A 25,221-nucleotide genomic window follows, 5' to 3' on the forward strand; every position below is an offset into this window, starting at 1 on the left:
AAACTAAGACTTGGAAAGAGGGAGAAACTTCTTCAAATTCATGGAGCGACCCAGTGGTTGGCCAATAATATCATTATCCTAAATCAGGGACCCGTGTGCATTCCTCTATACTATGCTGCAAATCTGGGACTTTCCCTTTTGGCTTCCGTTCCATTCTGAACATTTGTCCACTTCTGGAGTAAAATATTGTGTATCCACTCAGAAGAGTGGATTTTAATCCACTCTTTTACAGATAAAGAAAGGAATTATTTCTTTATCCACACTTTGGAGTGGATGTACAATATTCTACTTGAGAAGCGGAGAAAGGTTTTTTTGTAGAGTCAAATAGTAAATATTTTAGGCTTTGAGGGCCATAAGGTCTCTGTCCCAATTACTCAACACTGCCTTTGTAGCATACAGCAGTTGGAGAAAATATGTAAATAAGGGGGTGTGGTTGTGTTCTAATAAGACTATATTTGCAAAAATAAGTGGTAGACTAGATATGATTTGCAGACTGTAGTATGCCAGCTCTTGTTCTACACCATAAGATGCCATGAATCTTGTTGTCCTTGTATAAGAGTGCCTAAATCCTTCCTCTCTGTTTTATACATAAACTTTTCATCTAGAAAATTCTGGCTTTTTTAGGGCTAGGACCACTTGGGGCTTACCAATGTACTCCTACTTCTTCATAGTGTTCAACTCAAGCAGTGTTTGACAATTATTTGTTGAATGACTTTTATATTAGTTGCATGCAATTTGCACTCCCCTTTTGTATCTCTTCCTTTTTCTTCACTGTTTAGTATCTTCTTGTTTAGCACATTTTATTTTTCAAAGATGGCTGCAACAATATCTCCTGTCCCACATGCTCTTACGATGCTATGGTGACACTCCTCCCATTAAGAGTTGGGAGACTATGTTGCCTCCCCTTGAATATAGGTAGGCTTGTGATGACAGCAAAAGTGATGTTATGTGACTTCTGAGGCTAGGTCACAGAAAGTGACACTGCTTTCACCTGGTTTTCTTGGAACTTTCAGTTACCATGTAAACAGTCTGACTATCCCAAAACTTTCATTCTGTAAGGGAGACCAACATAGTTCATGTGGTGTGATCCCACAAAGAGGCCCTGAGACAACCTAGAGAGATAGAAGTGCTTGCCCAGCCTCCAACTACTTAAGTTCCCCCAACTCCACCTCAGCTGTCCCAGTTCCAGGCACTGTTCAACCACAATGGCATGAAAGATCCTGAGCCAAAAGCCTTTCTGTATTTCTGACCCATAAAACCTGTGCATAATACAATGATTGCTGTCTTAATCCACTAAGTTTTTATGCAGCAATACATAACTGAAACACCTCTCTCCCCTCTTCTTGGGGAGGTGGTGTCACATAGTAGTTAAAGGTGATGACTTCAGATTTAGTCTTTGTTTCAGTCTCAGCTTTCATGTTTTCTAACTATGGGTCATTGTGAGATGGTTAGAGCTTTTTTCTTAAATGCCTATTTAAGAAATGTTTTCCTATTTCAAATTTATAGAGATATCCTATTTATTTCCAAATTCATAATTTTAATTTTCAAAACTAGATTAACAATCCACATGGGAATTCATTTTCGTGTATGGTGTGAAATAAGAGGTCATTTCAATTTTTTTTTCCCTGTAGATATCAATTGAACCATCATTCTTACCAAGGAGATCATTCTTTCCCCACTACCCTGCAGCATGACTTTCATCATAAATCAAGTGCTTTATATCCATCAGTCTGTTTCTGGACACCCTATTCTGCTCTGTTGTCTATCTGTCTATATTTGAACTTATGCCACACTATATCAATTACTATACCTGTAGAGTAAGTCTTGATTCAATAAATTAAGTTCTCCTACTCTGTTTTTTTCTTCTCTCTCTCCATTCCTCCTTTTTCTTCTCATTTTCCCCCTTCTTTTTCCTATTCTTCAAGAATATCTTGTCTATTTTTGGCCATGAACAATATGAGATCCTCAGAACATCTTATCTCTGTCCCCTTCAGACTTTTGTACTGTAAGTGTTATTCATTTTAATTATATATATGTGAACATTAGGAGACATTTCTATTACTGTTTTACACTATAAATGTTCATTGAATTTATTAACATATTTACCATTTCCATTGCTCTATGTGGCTTCTTGCATCTCTGAGCTTCCTTCTGCAATTATTTTGTTGTTGCCTGACGAATACCTTCTAGTATTTCTTTTAACATTGTTTGGTTGGTGACAAATTATTTCTGTATTTGCTTGCTCAAAATGTCTTTATTTTTCCTTCATTTTTGATGTATTTTATGTGTATGAAATTCAACCATGTTGTGTATAGCAGAAGTTTATTTAGTTCTATCATTAAATGATGTTCTTATATATGCATATACTTTGATTTATTTATCTATTCCACTAATAATGGACCTTTTTGTTTGTCTCCAGTTTGGGATATTATGAAGAATGTGCTATGAATGTGTGTGTACACATGTGTACAGCTGTATGCATTACTTTTGAGTATATACTTACAAGTGGAATAAAAGTGGGTATGGAATTCAAAGATGACAATTATTGTGTATTGGCATTTTAAAGGTACCATTCCATTTTCTTCTGGCTTTCGTGTGTTTGTTGTTGAGAAGTCAGGGGTTAGTCTTATTGCTCCTTTTCTAGTTCTTCTCAGTAGGAAGACTGATCCTAAACAACCTAATCAACCATACCAAAATACTTCCAAACTGATCTTTAAAGAACATAAATCAAATTGTATTATTCTATGCTTAAAATGCTCAGTGGCCTTGCCATTGTTCTTAGTAACCCAAATCCCTTATTCTACTTTACCAGATCTTATCCCATCTGGCTACTGCATAACTCTGAATTCTTCTCATGCCACTCTTCCTCTTGTTTACTAGAATCTAGTTACACTAGACTTGATACCTTTCAAAACAGTAATTTCATTGTCACCACTGATGACTCCTTTTAGCATTAAAATCTCAGCTCAAATGATATCTTATAAGGGAGGCCTTCCCTGACCACCTAAGTAAAGTAGTCCATGCCACTCCTTCTTTCTCACATCACCTTGTTTGATGTTCTTATTGCACTTAACACTCTTCTAATTCAGCTTATTCATGTTGGTTTTCTTGTGTATTTCTCCCCCTCCCCCTTCCACACATTAAATGCAAACTCCACAAGAGCAGAAGACTTACCTGTTTTATTTATTCCCAGGACTAAGAGCAATAGCTGGCATGTGGTCACTGCTCAGTAAATATCACAGAATCATAGAAAGCTGGAACAACCTCTTCCAGAAATGTTTTATAAGGCTGACAACAAGAAACTAAATTTAGAGTGGTCAACCTGACCAAAACTTATTTAAAGAACCTATTTGGTCGGGCACAGTGGCTCACGCCTGTAATCCCAGCACTTTGGGAGGCCGAGGCGGGCGGAATATGAGGTCAGGAGATCGAGACCATCCTGGCTAACATGGTGAAACCCCGTCTCTACTAAAAAATACAAAAAATTAGCCGGGCGTGGTGGCGGGCGCCTGTAGTCCCAGCTACTCGGGAGGCTGAGGCAGGAGAATGGTGTGAACCCAGGAGGCGGAGCTTGCAGTGAGCCAAGATCTAGCCACTGCACTCCAGCCTGGGTGACAGAGTGAGACTCTGTCTCAAAAAAAATAAATTAATAGTAATAATAAACCTATTTTATATCAGTATCATTTCAGAGTTTACAAAGCACTTTCCAAATGTATCATTAATTCTCATTTTTTTTTCAGACAAAAAAATGGGTTGGAGCCAGAATACAGCAATGTTATTGATTAAAAAGATGGAACTCTTTTTCTACCCTAAAATTTTGATAAGTTTTTAACGATGAATTTCATGCCTAGTGAACTATCCCTATGTTTGGTTGGGTAAAGACTTTTGAAATTGTACTCCGATTTAAACTTTTTCAAATGACAATATTGCTTTTGACAATTATGTAACTCTAATTTGTAACAGTATTGTTTTCTCTTCATAGTTTTTCACAGATCTTATGAAACACTTAAGAGCTACACAAGGACCTAGACTTTAGGTTTGCTCCACAGGGCCACACTTGCAGTTCTGTTTCACTTCCAGATTTTCCCAGTTTTTCATGCCTTTTCTCTGGTGATGGCAGAAGAAGCAATGATCTGATTCAAGGGCAGGCAGGAGAGGAGAAAGCCAAATCAAGAGCCTGAATAAGCAATACCCAGCATAATTTCATTGACCACATTCAGTCTATCAGTCTTTTGGGAAATATTTATATTTTTCCTTCTCCCTGCCTTTGTCACCAAAAAATTTCATTTCCCTCTGAAGTGGCTCAGCTCAGAAAATAAGTGGGAGAGTGGTAATAATCTCTTAGGAAAGCCAGCCAAACCACAGCACACCTTGTTCTTTTGGAGTTTTGCTTATCCTCCCATTTGAAGTTATGTGAGTTGTTCTATTTGTGTCTGTTCCACTTGTACCTGCCACCTTTAGGGCTATGCCTTGTAAAGTGGCAGAAGTTGGAAACTTTGGTAAACATTTTCTTTTTAAAATAAATATATTGCTTGTGAGATCAATCTGTTCCTAAGGGACTCTACCACCAGTCAGTCTTCTAAACCAATTTGTATGAGCCACAGATGTTTCCTCAGTAGTATAATAGAGTACTTCCCCCTCCCCTACCAGCACCACAAATTAATTTCCCTGGATTTGGGACAGTTTTCTTTATAGTCCAGTGTGGCCTTTATTCACAGACGGCTTGATCGTAACACATATATGACAATAAGTTGCCTTCCCTTGTCCATAGAAATCAGACTCCAGCCCTCAGACACCAGAACTCTAACTTTAGGGAATCTTTTTGTCTTCCTCAGTTTTCTAAAAACAGACCACACAATTGTAGTGGGTGAATAGAAGCCAAAAAATTAAACAACCAGATGCAGGCAAATTTCTCCTCTCATGGAATGTCTTTTCACAAGCTTCCCACTTCTTACTGCACAGGACTCTGTCATGAAAACAACGTGGGGGCTCAGAGTTGGGGATTAGTCAGGGAAAAAAGAACAGTTATTTTATTATTACTCCATTTGTGACCCAGTACTCCCTTTAAAAGACAGAAAATGTTAACTTTATAGAAGGGAACTGTGGATTTGAGCCCTTTAACATGCAAATGTTCATCCTGATTAGATTCTAACAGTTTCACTGGATCATTCTTTCTGGCACAAAATGACTTCGGTTATCACTAGAGAATTCTGATTCCTCTCTTGCTTTTCTTTCTCAAGGTGGTTTTATCAGGTTGCTTCATTGTGGAGTTCATTTAAACCCTTGAAATCCAATCGCAGTTTATTTTAGATTTTTTTTTAGTCTATAAACTTGGGCTCTTTCAGTAGACTCATAGCTGAGCCAGGTTTGCTGACCCTTGTACCTGGTTTCTGTTAAACAATTGACTGAATTGTACAGTGCACATTTGAGTAAAATGTTAGATTTCAAATGCCATCAAGAAGCTTCTGTTTCCCAAACGCCTTGGTGTAGTGAAACAGTCAGATGTGAAACTTAGGGGAGTGAAGTTCAGAAGAAACTGGAGACCAAGGTTTACTGCTAATTTGATATTTAGAAGCAACATTTCAGGCCCTGACCAGGCTTCCAAAATGGAATTTACTGCCCATACCCCAAATGTTGTTTCAGTTTATCCCAGGGTATTTTTGCCAGCCAACAATATCTTTTTGGGGGCTCCCGCCGCTTTTCTTACTTTCTTTGCTCTCCCGTCTATTTTTGGACACTGTTTTATTAGAAATTGCCTGTTGATGACTTGATACATTTCTGACTCGCCACCATAGCAATCTTGGTTAAAACCTGAAGCCCTCCTATAGTCATCTGCTAATGGCAGACGGCATCCATATGGGACCTATGGTGTTTTTCTGCGGGAGATGCTCTACCTCAGTTGTAGTTTGGTGATGGAATATACAAAAGAATAGCATAAAATGCACTTTAACTCACAGGGATCCAACTTCCTTGGTTCTCAAGAGTAATGACTATGAAATCATTTTTTTTAATTTCCCAGCTCCACCAACTAGCACAAAACTAGGAAAAGGATATGACATAAAGTAGTGAAAACCAAACTTGATGTCACAGCACCTATGCTTACATATGCATTATTCTTTGGGGATTCAAGCACTGGTTCTGAAATTTTTAAGTGATTTAATGCATTTTCAAGCATAATTTGATCTATGGGCAATTTGTGCCTTAAAAGCTGGAGCTGCAGAGTGACCACCATCTTTAGAGCATTTATGAACCCTACCATTCACCCCCATCTCTTCCATGCCTAATTATTTTATTGACGTTGCTTGCCAGTTCCCTCTAAGTATCTGAGTTTGCAACCTCTATTCTAAATGTCATATCCTCTATAGGACGTCCCTGGTTCTATCCCGATTAACCCGGTACTTTTCTCGTCTAAGCCCTTCCCCTTCCCTGATGTGAACCTTTATTGTGGCACTTATACCTTTCTATAAGAACATGTCTCAGCCTTCTGTGTGCATAAGTACTTTTCTATTCTCATGACTGCAGATGAACAATTAATTGCAGAAAATCACGGATAAAATAGGGATCAAGATCTGGGAGTTGACCACTTATATATATCTTCTTTTGAGAAGTATCTGTTCATGTCCCATTTTTAAATGGGGTTATTTGTTTTTTGCTTGTTAATTTGTTTAAGTTCCCTACAGATTCTGGATATTAAGCCTTTAACAGATGCATAGTTTGCAAATATATTTTTCACATTCTGTAGGTTGTCTGTTTGCTCTGGTGATAGTTTCTTTTGCTATCAACATAGTAGAAAGCTCTTCAGTTTAATTAGGTCCCACTAGTCTATTTTTGTTTTTGTTGCAATTGCTTTTGGGGATTTAGCCAAAAATTCTTTGCCAAAACCAATGCTGAACAGAGTATTTCCTAGGTTGTTTTCCAGGATTTTTATGGTTTGAGGTCTTACATTTAAGTCTTTAATCCATTTTGAGTTGATTTTTTTTTTAATATGGTGAAAGGCAGGGGTCCAGCTTCAATCTTCTGCATGTGGCTAGCCAGTTATCCTAGCACCATTTATTAAATAGTGAGTCCTTTCTCCATTGCTTGTTTTTGTTGGCTTTGTCAAAGATTAGATGGTTGTAGGTGTGAGTTTTCTATTTTGTTCCATTGGTCTATGTGTCTGTTTTTGTACCAGTGCCAAGCTGTTCTGATTACTGTGGCTTTATAGTATAGCTTAAAGTCAGGTAGTGTGATGCCTTTTGCTTTGTTCTTTTGCTTAGGATTGCTTTGGCTATTTGGGCTCTTTTTTGGTTTCACGTGAATTTTAGAATAGTTTTTTTTTTCCTAATTCTGTGAGAAATGATGTTGGTAGTTTGATAGGAATAGCATTGAATCTGTAAGTTGCTTTGGGCAGCATGGCAATTTTTATAATATTGATTCTTCCTATCAATGGGCATGGAATATTTTTTCCATTTATTTGTATCATCTTTGATTTCTTTCAACAGTGTTTTGTAGTTCTTCTTGTAGAGATCTTTCACCTATATTCCTAGGTATTTCACCTATATTCCTAGGTATTTCATTTTCTTTGTGGCTACTGTAAGTGGTATTATGTTCTTGATTTCACACTCAGCCTGGATATTGTTGATGTATAGAAATGCTACTGATTTTTGTACATTGACTTTGTATCCTGAAACTTTACTAAAGTCATTTATCAATTCTAGGAGCCTTTGACATGTGACAAAATGCTCAGTGTCACTAGTCGTTCGAGAAATGCAAATCAAACCACATTGAGATACCATCTCACACCAGTTAGGATGGCTATTTTTAAAAAGTCAAAAAACAACAAATGCTGGTGAGGCTGCTGAGAAAAAGGAATGCTTATACATTGTTGGTGGGAATGTAAATGAGTCCAGCCACTGTGAAAAGCAGTCTGGAAATTTCTCAAAGAACTTAAAACAGAGCTACTGTAAGACCTAGCAATCTCATTACTAGGTATATACCCAAAAGAAAACAAATCATTCTACCAAAAAGACACCTGAAGTTGTATGTTCATTCCTAGGCTATTCACAATAGCAAAGACATGGAATCAACCCAAGTGCCCATCAGTGGTAGACTGGATAAAGAAAATATGGGATATTTATACCATGAAACAATATACAACCGTAAAAAATAATGGAATCATGTCCTTTGCAGTAACATGGATGGGGCTGGAGGCTATAATCTTAAGCAAATGAATGCAGGAACAGAAAACTAAAAATTGCATGTTCTCATTGATAAGAGGGAGCTGAACAGTGAGCACATATAGACAAAAATATAGGAACACTAGAAACTGTGGCCTACTAGAGGGTGGAGGGAAACAGGTGGGTATAGTACCCAAAACTACCTGTTGGGTACTATGCTCACTAACTGGGTAATGGGAGCCATACTCCAAACCTCAGCATCACTCACTATTCTCATGTAACAAATCTGCACATGTACCTCCTATATCTAAAATAAAAGTTGAAATTAAAAAAAAAATCTGCAAGAGAGGTGGGGAAATTAAAACGGATTTGTAGGCTAGAAAATCTGACATTTATCAAAGGTGAACTTAAATGTTTCTAGTGGTCAGAGCAAAACAAATAATAATTACCGGTTTCCTATATATGCCCATAAAGAAAATACATGTGAATTACTTAGGGAAAACAAAGATCATCTCCAACAGTTGTAAATCCCTTGAGTTCTAGGAGCAAGTTTTTTTTTTTTTTTTTTAATCTTTGAATTGCCCCACAGCTCCCATGACAGTGCCATGCACTGTGCAAGGACTCAATAAATATTTGTTAGATATTTTTTGCAGAGATTTTGTTGACCCAGGGAATGGCCAATTTGAGAGAACCTCAACCCTGTAGACTTAGAATGTCAACTCACGCAGCATATCATCAGCTTGGAGGTTCTTGACTGACAATAGCTGATAGCTGATCCGTTGCGACCCAAATACCCACTGCTTCCCCTACCTATTTAATGGCTAACTTATTTTTTTCATCTCATTGTACTTAGTGATTTCAACATAAACTCAAAATTCCCTCCCTTTTTTTTACTGTTTATTTTTCCCAATCATAACTTTTACAAACGTTTCAAATAATTTCTTCAAAGATTTGCACATTAATTAACAGAAGGTAGTTGTGGTGAGGTACCAAGAAGCCCCTCAAATTTACTGGACTAGATTCTTGGTTTTGTATGTCCACAAGTAAGTGTGTTGATTAGAGGCATGAAGAAGCCATGAAGAACTGATTATCATGAAGACAATGGCAGAGTAATAAGGGGAGCAGCAAACCCTCCTATTTGTCCAGGCTTTTTATTTTCCTGGACTGTTTTCAACGTTGTCTTTATTCTCATCTGTGAAACAGAAGAAGGGTTTGGCTCAGAAGCAGCAGCTGAGAGAATGCCTGCCATGCTGTGTCCCTGTCTCCCTGCCATGTCCTTACAGGTGGGAGTGATATACCTGGCTCCCTGCCTTGGCGCCTTTGTTCATGGCTCCCAGGAATCTACCTTTGCACCCTCCACTTTCCCTTCCTTCTCCTCCCTGCCTGTGGCCCACTCTTTCAACCTGAGAACTTATCCTGGCTGCCAATAGGCAGTGCTAATGCCAGCTTAGTCTTTCTCACCCAGGTGGCTAAAGGCCAGCGTTTCAACATGAAACCTTTCCCAGATACTCATAGCACCTCAGCACATGTAAACGTTTGTACTCTGAGTTGCTGGAATGAGAGAGCCGTCAGGTATACAGAGGTACTACAGTGGAAAGCTTTCTTTGTTCCATGTGATTATCTCAATGAAGAAAATATGAGTGGAATCCAATGACTTCCTCTGTCATCTCCCTACCTCTGGCATCTACCTGTTCATGTTTATGTTCAACTGCTGAGTAATCTTTTCAGATGGTTTATCATATCCCTGTTCAGGAGCTACTATCTACTCTGGGAAATGTAAACACTTCATCCAGGTGTTCAAATTCCTCAGCTTTGCTAGATGAAAAACACAAAGGATACGACAACTTGAAAGAGTTTTACAATCCCCAAGTTCATTCTCCTAAGAGAACAACAGGTAGAAATCCAGACAGGTGGAGTGACCTGTTCAAGGCCACACAGCTGTACACAGCAAATCTGGGAACGGAGGCAAGAAAGAGGTCAAACCATTGGCCAAAGTTTATCTTCCCTAAAGCACATGCGCTTCCTTAATTGCAACTCAGTGAACAGAACATGGAAAGATACACCATTATCATTGAACTGTGTGTGCACATGTGAGGATCTAATGGTTGGAGGTTAGAAAGCTTGGGAACATGTGTTTATGTTGACAGCATAACAAGTTGTTAAGTCTACAGACTTTGGGGTTAGGCTGTGATTGAATCTAAGCTGTCCCTTGTTAGCTATCTATATACTTGAGCAAGTTTCTTAACCTCTTTGATACTGAAAATGCTCATTGATGAGATGGAGTTATGACTTTTTTGCCAAAATGTTGTGATTATATCACTAAGGGAAATGATTATTATTAAAACTATTCTACAGTGCTGACGTAACTTTCATGTCATTCAAAGTGATGTATTATCACCCCTCACATACCCTTTCTTTCCCAGCTTCTTGTTCTTTTCTCCTCTCTGCCTTTGGATGAACTACTCTTTTTTCTACACAGTAAGTCCCTTACCTTCTCAATATCTCTGCTTCACCGCCAAGGTAGCTCTATCATCTTTCTCACTTCCTCCATGATTCTGTAGAGCCTTCGTTAGCCAAAATCTTTGAAAGAGCATCATGGGAGGGAAGTGGAGAAGATACCAATCAGTAGGTGGTTTATTTGTTACCTGTAAATTATGTGATTTCAGTGATGTATTAGTTAAGATTCTGTTAGTTTAGTGACAGCAAAATGGACCTCAACTGGCTTACGTATTTTTTATTGTGTTAGTTTACTATTTCTGCTATAACAATTTACCACAAATGTTAGTGGCTTAAAATAATCCAGATTTATTCTTATGACTCTGGAGCTCAGAAGTCTGAGATGGGTCTCATGGGGCTAAAATCAAGATGTCAGCAGGACTGCGTTCCTTCCAAGGGCTCTAGGAGAGAATTTGTCCTTCTTGCCTTTTCCAGCTTCTACATGCTTCCTGCGTGCCTGGCTCATGGTCCCACAATACAATGACTAAAGTGTAAAACGGGCACATCAGAGGGCCCCTAAGGATCTATTCCAGTGCTATTGCTTTATCTACTTATAGTGTGTTGAATGGTGTACCCCCAAAATTCATGTCTACGTGTAACCTCAGAACAAGATCTTATCAGTAAATAGGATTTTAACAGATGCAATTAGTTAAGATGAGGTCATACTGGACTAGGGTGGGCCCTAAATCCAATGACAGGTGTTCTTATAAGAACAGATTTCCATGGCCTGGGAGGGGAGATCACAGACACAGCCATACAGGGAAGAAGGCCGTGTGAAAATGAAAGCAGAGAATGGAATGATGCAGCTACAAGGCAAGTAATGACAAGGTTGCTGGGAGCCACCAGAAGCTAGGAAGAGGCAAGAAATGAGTCTTCCTTAGGGCCTTCAAAGAGAGCACAGCCCTGCAGGCACCTTGATTTTGGGCTTCTACTCTTCAGAACTCTGAGAGAATAAATTTCCATTGTTTTAGGCTAACCAGTTTGTGGTAATTTGTTTTGGCAGTCTTAGGAAACTAACACACCTCTCTGTCTATGCCATACCAGCTATAAAATATTATGAATTCAATCCAGGTTGTGTGCCCTAGTCAGCATTTCAAGATGGCTGTATTTTCTCTCTTGGACCAGTTTATTTTAGGGTCAGTAGATGAGGAGACTTCACAACAGATTTTATTTGATTCACTGCTTTGCTGGTACATCTAGCCCAGAACTGCACATTCTAATTTGTTTTAATAAAGTCTCTGACCTTCTTCTAGCCTCATCAAACCCAATAGGAATCCTTACCATTAGAATGTATTGATTTCTATCCTGTTGTATTAATCTTCTAGCAACGTAAGGCCCGTCCCAAATAATGCTAAGAGAATGAGAGAGAAATGCTTGCCTTTAGGCTATGGGAGCTACCAGCTCATGTTCTAATTTACATCACACCAGATTCACAAGTTCCTAATCTGATGAGCTTCAACTGTAGTGAGGCTGTGTTCTTCACCATCAAGGCTTAGAAAAGATCTTGAGCTGGCTCTGCTCAGCTCCTGATTGTGTCGTGGGGACAATTTTTCCCCAACACTATTACTACTACTTCGGTAATTCTTCAAGATTTATAGATGTCCTAGGAAATTACAAGGGAGTAGTTTCTTCAGGCATGGATTGGCGTCACTTCTCTCTGATGATTGCCAGAGAGGTGCTAGATATGAACAAAGTACAGTCCTCTGCAGATACCTATGCATGGGTCACCTATGCAATGCTCATTGCAGTGAAGGGTAGGCTAACCTGGATGCTGAATCAGTTCCCATATGGCTCCTGGGTGCTCAGACAAGCTCCCTAAAACAGCTCTTTGCTAAAACACTCGTGTTTCTGTCAAATGACTCCCTCACCTCTCTATTCTCCTTAATTCCTTATCTATTTCATCCTCTAACTTTTTATTTCATTTGGGGCACCTTTGTCTGATAGGCAGAAAATGTCCTACTCTCTCTCCTCTTATATTTATCTCAAGCATTTTATCTATCCCTAGAAATGCTTTTATTCTTCCAAGGGATGAGGCTTTTGCAAACGGAGCCAGGAAGAATTCTTTGGCTTCCTTCCTTGTTGCCTCTTTCCCCTGATTCTATGAGCCCGGAATAGCTTAGCTGCTTGTGAAGTTAAAGAAGATAAAGTAGAAAATCTCTGAGTAAAGATATCCATTAAATCTTCAAAGATGTCATTCCAATGCATTAAAAAATATTTTCAAAACTCTTTTACTATTAACTCACAATTTTCAAATGCTGTTTCCCAGACTCGTGAAATAACTTCAGATAGATGTATGAGGGACCTATAGACTACATAAAGACCTATAGACTGTCATGAGATTCTAGATGTAACCTCAGAAGGGGCAGGAAGAGCATCTATTTCATTAACTTGGGACAACCCTCAGCACATGTGTGTTCTTAAAAATGTTTCCTGGTGTCTCTGATGTCCCTAGGCCTGTGTCCACAGACCTATCAGCATGGTCAGGACAGAGATCTGTTTCCTCTTTTCATGAATGATAAATAATGTTTTTGGGCCGGGCACAGCATTCCAAACAAACTGAGAAAGTCAGCAGGAAATAAAGATGAGTGATAACTCAGCTCCCAACTTTAAGAAGGGAAAATCTTCTTTGTTGTTGCATTCATCCATTTATCCCAACCTAATGTACAATCAACTTCTTATTCCTTAATTCTGACATGAGACATGTATCTCTGAGCCTCCAGGGGCATTACTCTCCTCTTCTCCTAGGTGGGAGGCGTGTGTCTCTGGCACATGTATTATGGAGTTATTACAAATGGCTGCTTGGCTGTGCAGCTGTGTAAGCCTTACCTTGCTCTTCCAAACACAGCTACCTTATCTTTTCTTGCCTCCTCCTCCCTGAAGCTATTACCTTATTTTATTTTATTCTTTCAGGTTAAACAGCAGCCTCCTTCTTGGTTTCCTGGATCTATTCCTATTAACCCAGCACCTGAAGTCCTTGCAGGCAAAAAGCCTAACCAAGCAGAGACAATAGTCCCAGTTCAGCTCAGGCCATGTAGGGCCCATTTTCCTACACACATTAAGTCCTGACCTAGACCACTGGGGAACTGCTGAAACTCTGTAGCTTACTGAAGCTCACACGTTGGAGAAAGGATTATGGAATCATCTTTTATAACATCCTCTGAACTTATCTGGTATTTCAGAGAACATAATTTCTGCCTGACAACAAATGCATGAATGTAAAAGAGAAAACCTCGCTTTGGGTTCTCTGTTACTGAGGTCACTCTGTCCCAGGTTTACATGGCAAGCGTTTTACATTCTAACCAGATCCTTAACTCTCACTATCAAAGAAAATTTATTTTTAAAAATTAATGATCCTTCTTTATAAATTATGTAGACAGGCTTGGACAGCCGTTGTCTTCCTAATCCTTCGTAGACTTATTTCATCTTCAGGAAGACACACTGCTTCCAGTGATAAATCTGAGAACTTCTGTTTGATGTCTGATACATCACTGGGAACACAGACATAGGAAAAATGTAAGAGCTATTTTTATATCCCCACTTTTGAGTTGTTAATCCTCCAGTCACTCTTTTTTCTGTCTTCATCACCAAATTTTGTTTCCAAATCTTTCAATGATTTCTTTTGTTATGTTTTTTCTCAGTGTAAACCATTTTATTATCCATCAACCCCCTCTACTTAAAAAGTTTGATATTTTTATTAGGCAACCAGATAGTATATGTCTCTGTTGTGATGCAATATATCACCTATGATGTGTTCAAGCCAAAAATGTTTAACTTTAATCCTTTAAGCCTTTAGCTGCAGGAAATCAGTCCTATGAGTCAATGTCATAAAACCCAGTTGGAGTGGGCGATGTGCTAGATCAGAAGAGGGGTAATGGACAGAACAAGCAGATGTCACATGTGATCCTGGATCGGACCCGGTCCGAATTGCTCATCTCCAAAGGATGTTTTGACACAATTGGGCAAACTCAAAACTAGATTAGGAATTAGGGAAAGTACACATTTTGGGGTATGGAAAAGTAGAGATTAGCAACAGAAACATGTAGATTACAAAATGGCATGTGTGATATGATCTAAATTTGGATTAAAAATACACATGTATTTTAACACACACGTATATATGTATGCATATATATTAAATGCAAGAAAAATCTGGGAACATACATAATACTTGGTGTTATTGTAAAAGTCTCATGTTTTTATTTTCTTACTCTTATTGATCGGTATTTTCTAACTTTCTACAAGACACATACTGCTTGTAACAATTACTTTAATGAATTAATTAAGAAAGGAAGGGATCTCATTAGTAATGATGTAATGATTCTCACTGATATTGGTGGGGCCTCAAATAGAGTTGTGAGAATTTTAGTAAAATCCAATTGTCTTAATGTATTAGATACTGCTTAGTGTATTAGATAAGGATTTTCATACTGCTATGAAGAACTGCCCAGCACTGCCTAATTTATAAAGAAAAGAGGTTTAAATGACACAGTTCAGCATGGCTGGGGAGGCGTCAGGAAACTTACAATCATAGTGGAAGGCAAAGGGGAAGCGAGGCACTTTCTTCACAAGGTGGCAGGAAGGAGAAGTGCTGACTGAAGGGGGAAGAGCCCTTTATAAAACTATCAGTTCTCATGAGAACTCACTCACTATCATGAGAACAGCATAGGGGAAACTGCCCTCACGATCCAATTACTTCCACCTGGTGTCTCTCTTGACATGTGGGGATTATGGGGAGCGTAATTCAAAATGAGATTTGGATGGGGACACAAGGCCTAACCATATCACTTAATTATTGTGATTCTTAAGTATCAAGGGAATATAATTATTCTGAAATCGGGGTATTTGTTTACTGCTGCCCTTGGTCTCCTTAGTTAATTTTCGAAGCTTCACTCAATGTATTAAAGAAGAGTGAAAAAACAGTCACTGGTAAAAATCAATGCAAATCTCGATTAACCAGGACCAATCTGAAGCTTTATTTTCATCCACTCATCTCTCCTTTTGTCATAAGGAACTATTTAGTGAAAAAGCCTGAAGGGAGGCTGTCTGCCTACTTGAGAAAAGGGGCATAAAGTAAATGATTTATAAATGACAGAAGGCTCAACTTTTGATTTTCAAATCTGGACTGTATATTTACTTTAGACCTCAAAGGACATAGAATTAGGTAGATGCTGTAGTTTCAACCTTCATCACTGAGTTTACAACCAAACATGATCTCATTTCTCTCATTCAGTGCACATTTTCAGAATACAGAACCATACATATGTGCCTATTAAATTGTGCCACATTTATCTCATCATGTTAGTTTTTTTATGATACTTAGAAAATTCACGCAAAGTTAAGATGTTTTCTTGGCTTCTAATCATTACACTTGTGATCAGCGTGCCATTAATTTAGTGGGATATGGTTGAGGAAAAGACCCTACTGCATGCCATGAGAAGCATCCCTGAAGGGGAATAGCAAAAGCAGTCATTAAACAAGTTAATAAATCCATCTAACCATTCACATTTCTTGTTTTGTCTCGAAGGATGCCTTGAGACACTGTTGAGAAGCTCACTAAAATCCAGAGGCACTATGCTGTTTGTTTCCTTGATCTGTTGCTCTAGAAACCCTATGACAAAATGAAGTGAGGCTTTTCCAAAAAGGCTTGCCCTAACAAAACTCATACTAGCTTCTTTTAATTATGTCTTATAAAATCTTGCCTCATACTGACATGAAACTCACTGATGTATGCTTTCTACAATCAATATTTTTTTATCACTTTGAAGTATTTGAATTCTCCCACTGTTAGTGATGCCACAGAGATAACTGATAGAAGTTAGCTGATTGCCTTGTAGTCTCCAGGATGCAATTCTCATTAGGGTCCCTGAACTCAATTAGAACAATTAGTTTTGTTCTTACAAGCTCCAGGCTTGCACTGAGATTCAATTTCACTGTCTTTATCCAATATCTGTCTCATCCTTTCCAGTTGAAAGACGAATTGTTTTGGTAGAGAAGATGGATACCCCATAATTTTCACTACCTTTCTGTCATCTATACAAGTACAATTCTATCCTTTCTTTATTATTCTTGTTCTCAACACTAAAAAGTTATTTCGGTGTTCTTTTTACATTTGCAAGTTTCAGCTTATTCCCAGCATGAACCTTCTGGACACCATTCTTGCTGCATTCTTTTGTTGATCCTTGGTTATGTGCCTTTATTTCTATCTTTTGTACATTCCTTTTTGACTTTAAGCTACTTGGAAAGTTCTCTGTGTAGCCATTAAGTTTTAGGCTACTTCTCCCATTTCTTCTTCATTGGAATCACTTGCAATTGCCTAGTCAGAATTATGGTTTGGAGAACAGCCTGACCCCCTGGAACTACTTTTATATCATTTCACAGAGCTGAGTTATCTCTTCTCTGGTACTCATGAAGTCTGCTGGCCCCAAGGTCTATGATTGTGAGAGCAGACATCTGATTGTTGCAGCAGACATCTGACTGTGGCAGCTCCATGTCTCAGTTTTGTGCCTATGGCTGGCATCACTAATCAGTTGAGGTACTCTTTCCATGGTTTGCATTCTTCCTTGATGCTTGGGGGTCTACATCTACCACCAGGCAATCAGAGTTGACCTTGATCTGTATCCCTGCTCTAAGGCACCTGATTCTTACAACATTCTTACATTGTTGTTATTTCCATTTCAACAATAAATTGCTCAAAATTAATCAGATTTAGCACTTTTAAGATGTATGAAGGTATTATAAGTGAAGAAAATAATTAGGTATAGTATAAACAGTGCAGATTGGGCTGACAATCTAGGTAGATTGACTCCTCTAAATATCTAACTGTCCTGTTAATCAACTTATAAGACACTTCAAATGCTTTCTTACTCCTTGTTAGGTTCTCTCCAGACTGCTTCCATTGAGGAAGGAATTCTCTATCATCACATTAATCTAGTAATATTCATAACAACTCCCTAGTACATCCTTTGGTCTGGTCCACTAATATGAGTTTCTAATTTAAATTTATTAAAAGTGGTTCATAATGGCCATCTGTTTCCAGTAGTTCTGGTTATCTATTGAGGTGTAGCAAACCATCCCAAACCTTATGTCTCCAAACCACACTATTCATTTATTTTTCTCATAGTTCTGTAATTTGGGTAGGACTTGCAGGGATGGTCCAGCTCTACTCCATGCAGCATTAGCTGGGGCAGTTCTACTTGGGGCTGGAGGATCCATTTCAAGCTAGTTCACTCATGGCTGGCAAATTGATGCTGGATCTCTGCTGGGAGTTGAACCAGGACTTGAGCCAAGGGTTCTCAGTTCCTCTGGGCCTTCTTGCAAGTTGCCTGGATTTCCTTACAGCATGTTATCTTGGTTTTGAACATGACCCAAGCAGGAAGCAGAAGTGCATGGCATTTTTATGACCTAGCTTTTGAAGTCACATGGCACCTCTTCTGCCATACTGTATTGGTTAAGGAAGTAAGAAAAACTCACCTAAGTTCAAGAAGAGACGACATGGACTCCTTTTGAAGGAGACAGCAAGGGTCTTAAAGAACGTGTGGCTTAGGATATATGGTTGTGGCCATCTTTGGAAAATACTGTCTGCCACAATATCAAACTAAGTTTGTTCAGTGGTCACTATCTTTTAGCAAATTAAAGGATATCAAGTGAGCATGGTTACCTTATATAGCATCATCATTGTGGTTTGAAGAATATCATCTTAGTTCCTCTTATTCAAGCAACAGATGCTGACAGCCAAAACTATGTGTCAGGCACTGTGTTAGATGCTCTAGTGACTCTTCAATTCGTAACTGAATTTTGACAAGTTCATTTCCATCATATTCTTACCTTGAAGTACTTCATAGAAATTTGGTCCTTTCTTTCTTTTATTTTCATATAACAAGTATTTTTAAATATCTACAGTCTTTATCCTCGATCCAAGAGGATATTTGCTGCAGGTATAGTGTGACTACTGCTCACTTATTAATACATTGATATTCAAGATGCTTAACAATTGCTTTGGCTTGCACACTGATCAATCAGATCAGAAGCTGACCTTAACTGATACAGTCGTATTGCTAAGAGTATATGTAGTAGGTGAATACTTGCTTACTTTTTAAGGAGTCTTATTTTTCATTGTTTTTTTCTCCACTTAGATAAATGAATACATGTTGAGCATTTATTATGTTCAAGAACCTTGCTTTGGCACTGAGGAAACTGTGTGTCTGTTCTCAATAGGATTTAAAAGGCCTTTTGCAATTACTATATTCTCTGCCCAGAAGGCTCTTTCCCTAAATATTCACATGGCTCACTCCACCACTTCCTTCACTTCTCTGTTCATGTGTTACCACATCAGACAGTCCTTCCCTGTTCACTGTAAATAAAGTAGCACCCACCCATTATTTCCTGTCCTTAATGTATTTTTCCATAGCAGATACAACCACCAAGCATATTGTAAATTTATTTTTTACTTCCTTAGCAAGAATTAAAGTATATGAAATTACATCCCTAGCACTAGAAACTATGAGCACACGGTAGGTACTCAGCTAATACATGTTGGATTGAACTGAATACTTGTTGAAATGTGGAAATGAAGAGAGATGGCAGAGAAAAAGATAACTGAAGTTCAAGCCAGGCTGTCAGGAGGAGTAGTGATGTCATGAAATGAAGTAGGGAGGAATTGAGGGGGAAGCATTTTCATTGAGGTTAACTGTTTTTGTGCCGTATCTGAAGATTTGTCCCTTTGGAGGTACACATTTGGTTGCATTGTGTATATAAAATTTAAAAACAAGCAGCTAAATATTGCAAAATGTCTCTAGACAAGCACAACACTTTGTTAGCTATCTGGCCTGCTATCCCTTACCTTCCAACATCTCCTGGGACATCTTTACTACAGGAAATGCCACTCCTAGTGTCTTAGGATGATCCATCTCCATAGTTAGTTATTAATCAAAGAAAAATGATAACTCATGTTATCCTTTTATCCTTGGCAAAGCTGTTTCCTAGAAGTAATATCCAAACATGATGAGGTGTGGAATCTCAGTTGCCTAAACTTAAAAGGTTAATGTTGGTCTCAGTTCCCACACAGGTGCATGAGGTCGGGGAACATAATGGAAAAGGGCTGGAAATCCCAGACACAAACAGGACCTCAGGGTCAAGGAGGGCTTCCCAAAAATAACAACTCTTGAAGAGCCAAGGCCTCTCTGGGTGTGAGCCAGTGGACATCAATAGTACACACAGCACTCAAGTGGAAACAGAGGCGAATGATTTGGCAGTGGTTTCCTGGCCATATAAAACAAAGTTCTATTAACATAAAGCTAGTAGAGGGATTGCTGCAGCTGTAATGTGACTACATTTCATGTATTAATTCCTGGCCTCACAATAGTGGATTCTTGCTGGCTTTATTATGTAAGAGACCACAGAAATAATCCCAGAAACCCCAGAAATAATCAGATATTTCATGATTTTCAACATTGGTGATACTGAAGAAATAGAAGGTATTGCGTGTCTGCTGGGGAAGGATGAAGTAGGAAGCCAATAAACTGCAATGAGTTTTCTCTACCAACACCAACCTATATCCCTTGAACAGTGGTTTTCAAACCTTGCTGCCCATCACCTGGTGAGGATATAAAAATTACTATTCCTTAGGCTGCTCCAGAGATCAACTAAATCAGGATCTCTGGGGCTGGGTCCTGATGTATGTATTTTTAAAGCTCGCTAGGTGTATTGGTTTTGTAGGGCTGCCATAACAAAGTACCACTGACTGGGTGGCTTAAACAACAGAAATTTATTGCTTTACAGTTCCAGAGGCTAGAAGTCCAAGATTAAGGTGTTGGCAGGCTTGGTACCCTCTGAAAGCTGTGAGAGAGAATGTATTCCATGCCTCTCTCCTAGCTTCTGGTAGCCTCAGGCATTGGCCTGGATACAGATGATATTCTCCCCATGTCTTCCCATGCTCTTCCCTCTGTGCATGTTTCTGTGTCCAAATTTATCCTTTTTATAAGGATACCAGTCATGTTGGATTGACCATCCTAATGACCTTGTCTTGATCATCTACAAAGACCCTATTTTCAAAGACGGTCAAAATCACAGGTGCTGAAAATAAGGACTTCAATGTCTTTGGTGGGGGCGAAATACACGTTAATCCTTACCAGATGATTCTGCTGTGCAGCTAATGAGAATACCTCATCTACATCTGACTTGGGCCTCCCTTGACCCAGCCACTCTTGGAAGAAGAGAGAAGGAGAAGAGAAGAGTAGAGGAGCAAAGGAAAACATAAAAAGAATATCTAGAACAGCTCATACCAAATTATAATTGAGGAGGTCGAAGGACTGCTCTTCCTTATGCCTCTTACAACTTCTTGTCCTCAAGGCATGACTCCCTCCTGAAGATAACCTCTCTCTGACTTCAGCCTCTTCTTACTCTAACCATGTGCACCTCATCTTATCTACAAGATTGATTTGGGAACTTTCTATGTTCAGTGACTCTCTGTCCAGAGTAAACATTAGGACAAATTGGGGAGCTTTTCAGTGAAACACCAAAACCAGGCCCCATCTCTACCAGGAAAGTCAGATTCTCTGTGGAAGAGCCTGGCCATAGCAGTATTTAAAAAGTACCACAAGCTTCTATCTGTGATGTGTAGTAACTGGAACTGGATCTTCCCTTTTGATGTAAACAAGTAGAAATCTTGACAAAATATAGGACAGTTTTCAGATATTGAACAATAGGAAGCACAAAGCTGTGATCCCTCAGAGAAGGGAAATGAAAGAGATGAGCGCTATAATCTCCCAGCTTTCTGCCTGAAGACACCTTCTGACTACATGGAGAAAGGGGGATCTGAAGCCGAGTTCATCTGGGAAAGGAAATGAAAATAAGAGTCCAGGAAAGCTGAAGCAGACGGAATTTCTAGGACAGAGTAGCAGAGAGGAGGAAACTACATAGAGAAATCTGTATAAGATTTCTTTTCAGTTCAGTCTGTTGCTGAGTATTAAGCCATGTATGTATAAGGAGAAACAATACGAGCCTAAGCAAAACTGCCAAATAGCAGTAAACTGAACAATTTTTAGAGCTCACAGAGGGTTTGGAGACATCCAGGTGTGACATGCCATAATGGAGAGTTGTTAGTGAATACTCAGAGAAATCAACAGAGACTCCAGATGGGCCAGGCTTTAGAGATGCTAGTTTAGTACCAGCCCCTAGCATAAGAGATAGTCTGCACCTTCCTTAAGAAAGCTTAAAAACAAGCCTCAAAATATCAAGCTGATCCACGAGTAACTTAACTGTCTTCCAGAACAAAGCCCAACATTTAAAGAAAGGCTACCGCATCCATTACTCAAGCATGTAAAATATACAGTGTCTGCATCTTATCAAAAATTACCAGACATCAGCTGGGTGTGGTGGCTCATGTCTATAAACCCAGCACCCTGGGAGGCTTAGGTGGGTGGATTGCTTGAGCTCAGGAGTTCAAGACCAGCCTGGACAACATGACAAAACTCCCTCTCTACAATGGATACAAAAATTAGCCAGGTATAGTGGCATGCGCCTGTGGTCCCAGCTACTTGAGAGGCTAAGGTGGGAGGATTGCTTGAGCCCAAGAGATTGAGGCTGCAGTGAGCCGTGATCGCACCACACTGCACCTTTGCCTGGGCAACAGAGTGAAAGGTCGTCTCCAAAAAAAAAAAATAATAAATAATTACTAGACATATGAAGAAGCATGAAAATGTGACATGTAACAAGGAAGAAAAAAATCCTCAGAAATGACAGAGATGATTATATTAACAGATAAGAACTTAAAACAGGTATTATGATCTACTAAAGGAATATATATATATGTATATATGAAGAACTAAAAGTAAAAAGTTTCCTTACAATATGCAGCTGAAATTGAGGAGCTGATAGATGTTCTATCCTATGTCAAAGTAGGTGGAAATTATTTTTATTTTTGGAAAAGCTTGGGGCAAGACATTCAATGGCAAAGATAGCAACTGCTGTAGTTCATGTTGAGTCCACTTTCTGGAAAACATTTTATATCTTTCTATATCTGTATCTCCCAACTAAAATATAGTGTGCTTTTTTCATTGAGGCACTTGATAAAGAGATGTTGACCTTTTTAGTTGATAACTATCATGCACAAATGCTCTCAGATTTGTGTATGTGTACATGTATTCTCAAGTAACAATATGTTTTGTCTAGCATTAAAGAATTAATGGATTTCAATTCTTTAAAAAATTATACATTTTTACATTTTGGAATAATATTATAACCATGTTTTAAATCCAGTTATATAAAATAAAATATGAGCATCTGAAGACCCTCTTGCATTTTTACAGACATTTAATGCTTGGGTCTCTGACAAGAACATTACAATACATGTCATATTCTCTCAATAGAAAAATCGTTAATACCCTAAAGAAATCATTGTAGAGAGGAGGATTCGCCATGTTGTCATATTCTCTCAATAGAAAAATTGTTAATACCCTAAGGAGATCATCTAGGAAAGGAGATGTTTTAAAGAGCTGCTTAGGTTGTTATCTGTGTAAAGAGGTGGAAAAGTTGGCTGTTTGAGAATATATTTCCCACAGAATATAGGGGTCAAGTTACTAGCTTTAGAAATGAGAACACTATTTGATTGCTTTTTAAGATGTAATGTCTTTGCAGATAAGTGGCTAGAAGTATTATTTCAGAATCAATTGAATCATGACATGTGATTAAGGTAATTCAGATTTGTTTTTGAGATCCCCAAACTTAACACTGAAGCGGTGTGTGGTAAAGAACTTATATTTAACCCCCAAATTGCCCAAACATATGAGTAGCTTGTTCTTCTGAAGGCTGTGGCTTTTATCTGGATCAAGAAATTTTGCCTGCACAGTTGGTCACAATTGCAATCTTATATCACTAGATAAGCAATATGGTTGAGAATATTTTTAATTTTAGGAAAACCAACACTAGCTATATTGACAACCTGAAGCTAAAGGCTCAGCAACTTGTGTAAAGAAGTGATTATCACAACAGAGTGACTTTTGTGTTTTTAAATGGTTACATACAACAAAAGAAGAGCTCATGAAGCTCCATGACTGGGACATTGTGAAAGATCTCATGATATTTCAGACTCTAAGAGAAAAATGCTGGATTGGAAGACATTCAGTGACTGACACTGAGGTTAATCCCCAAAGGAAAAATCATTCTGTCGGGAATATTTATATCTGAACAATGAGAAGCCAGCATCTGCCTTAAAGTAATATCATGCAAGGCACTGAAGTCCACTGCAGTCCAAACTCAATCTGGGTGACTATGGGCCTACATTAATTTTGGTGAATAGCAGGTTATTTTGAATTGGGAAGTGGTGATAGAAAATAATGAGAAAACTTAACTTCAGATCATGAATTCCTTTCATGGGAAAAATGTGAACCCCAGTAATATTTTCATCTGATATTGATAGTAAGATTAATAGGTATTCAGAAACAGACTTGAAAATTCAAAGCAGATAGCAGGAAATGGTATTAAACTGAGAAACCATGTGAGAAAGATTATTGTGAAAGAGGACTAAATGGTGGAATGAGAAGAAAGACAGAGAGACAGAGAGAGACAGAGACAGAGAGACAGGGAGAGGGATCATGGAAACAATCCAAAGATGTCACAGGGAAAAAATATAGAATAGGTAAGACCTGCACAGCATTTTGGAGTGTCAGTTTTGATTGCCAAATCTTTTGTGTCTCCAGCTCTTACCTTCAACAGTCTTCTGATGGCTATAGTTATGTCCCACTCTGTTTACCTCTTTCCTCATCACTGTGTTAAAGGGTTACTTCTTCCCTGCCATGGCTAGACTTACCAAAATTAACACACATTTTGCTGGTAGAGAAGTTATCTGTGAATGGGAAAAGACTATATGCATCTCCTAATTCTAAAGGCCCAAAAGAAGGTTGTTTTTTTTTGTTTGTTTGTTTTTTTGGTTTTTTTTTTTTTTTTTTGAGATGGAATCTCACTGTGTTGCCCAGGCTGGAGTGCAGTCGCGCCATCTCAGCTCACTGCAAGCTCCGCCTCCCGGGTTCACGCCATTCTCCTCAGCCTCCCGAGTAGCTGGGACTACAGGTGCCCACCACCACGCCCGGCTAATTTTTTGTATTTTTAGTAGAGACAGGGTTTCACTGTGTTAGCCAGGATGGTCTCGATCTCCTGACCTCGTGATCCACCCGCCTCAGCCTCCCAAAGTGCTGGGATTACAGGCGTGAGCCACTGCACCCAGCCAGAAGAGTTTTACAAAAAGTTTATTACCAGGTAGATACCATGTTTTCTCCCTTTAACCTGATATCTGGTACACTGAAATCAATTATTGAACACAGTAGAGATACTTCAGTACCCCAGGTCTAATTTTTATTAGGTTTGCCTATTAATAAAATCTCCTGGGAGTGTTTACCTTACCCTGATAATGTAGAAAAATTCTGTCTCCAGACACATAACAGGAAAACTGTGTGAGAATGTTCACATCTCTGGCTCTTGACTATTTTCCAGCTTTGCTCTCTGGCTCTGTTATCTTTGTGAACTAGCTGAGTTCATAGCTTTTCATATGATTTAATAGCCATAGCATATGTACTAG

The sequence above is a fragment of the Pongo pygmaeus genome, chromosome 7 (assembly GCF_028885625.2).
Source record: "Pongo pygmaeus isolate AG05252 chromosome 7, NHGRI_mPonPyg2-v2.0_pri, whole genome shotgun sequence".
Classification (NCBI taxonomy): Eukaryota; Metazoa; Chordata; class Mammalia; order Primates; family Hominidae; genus Pongo; species Pongo pygmaeus.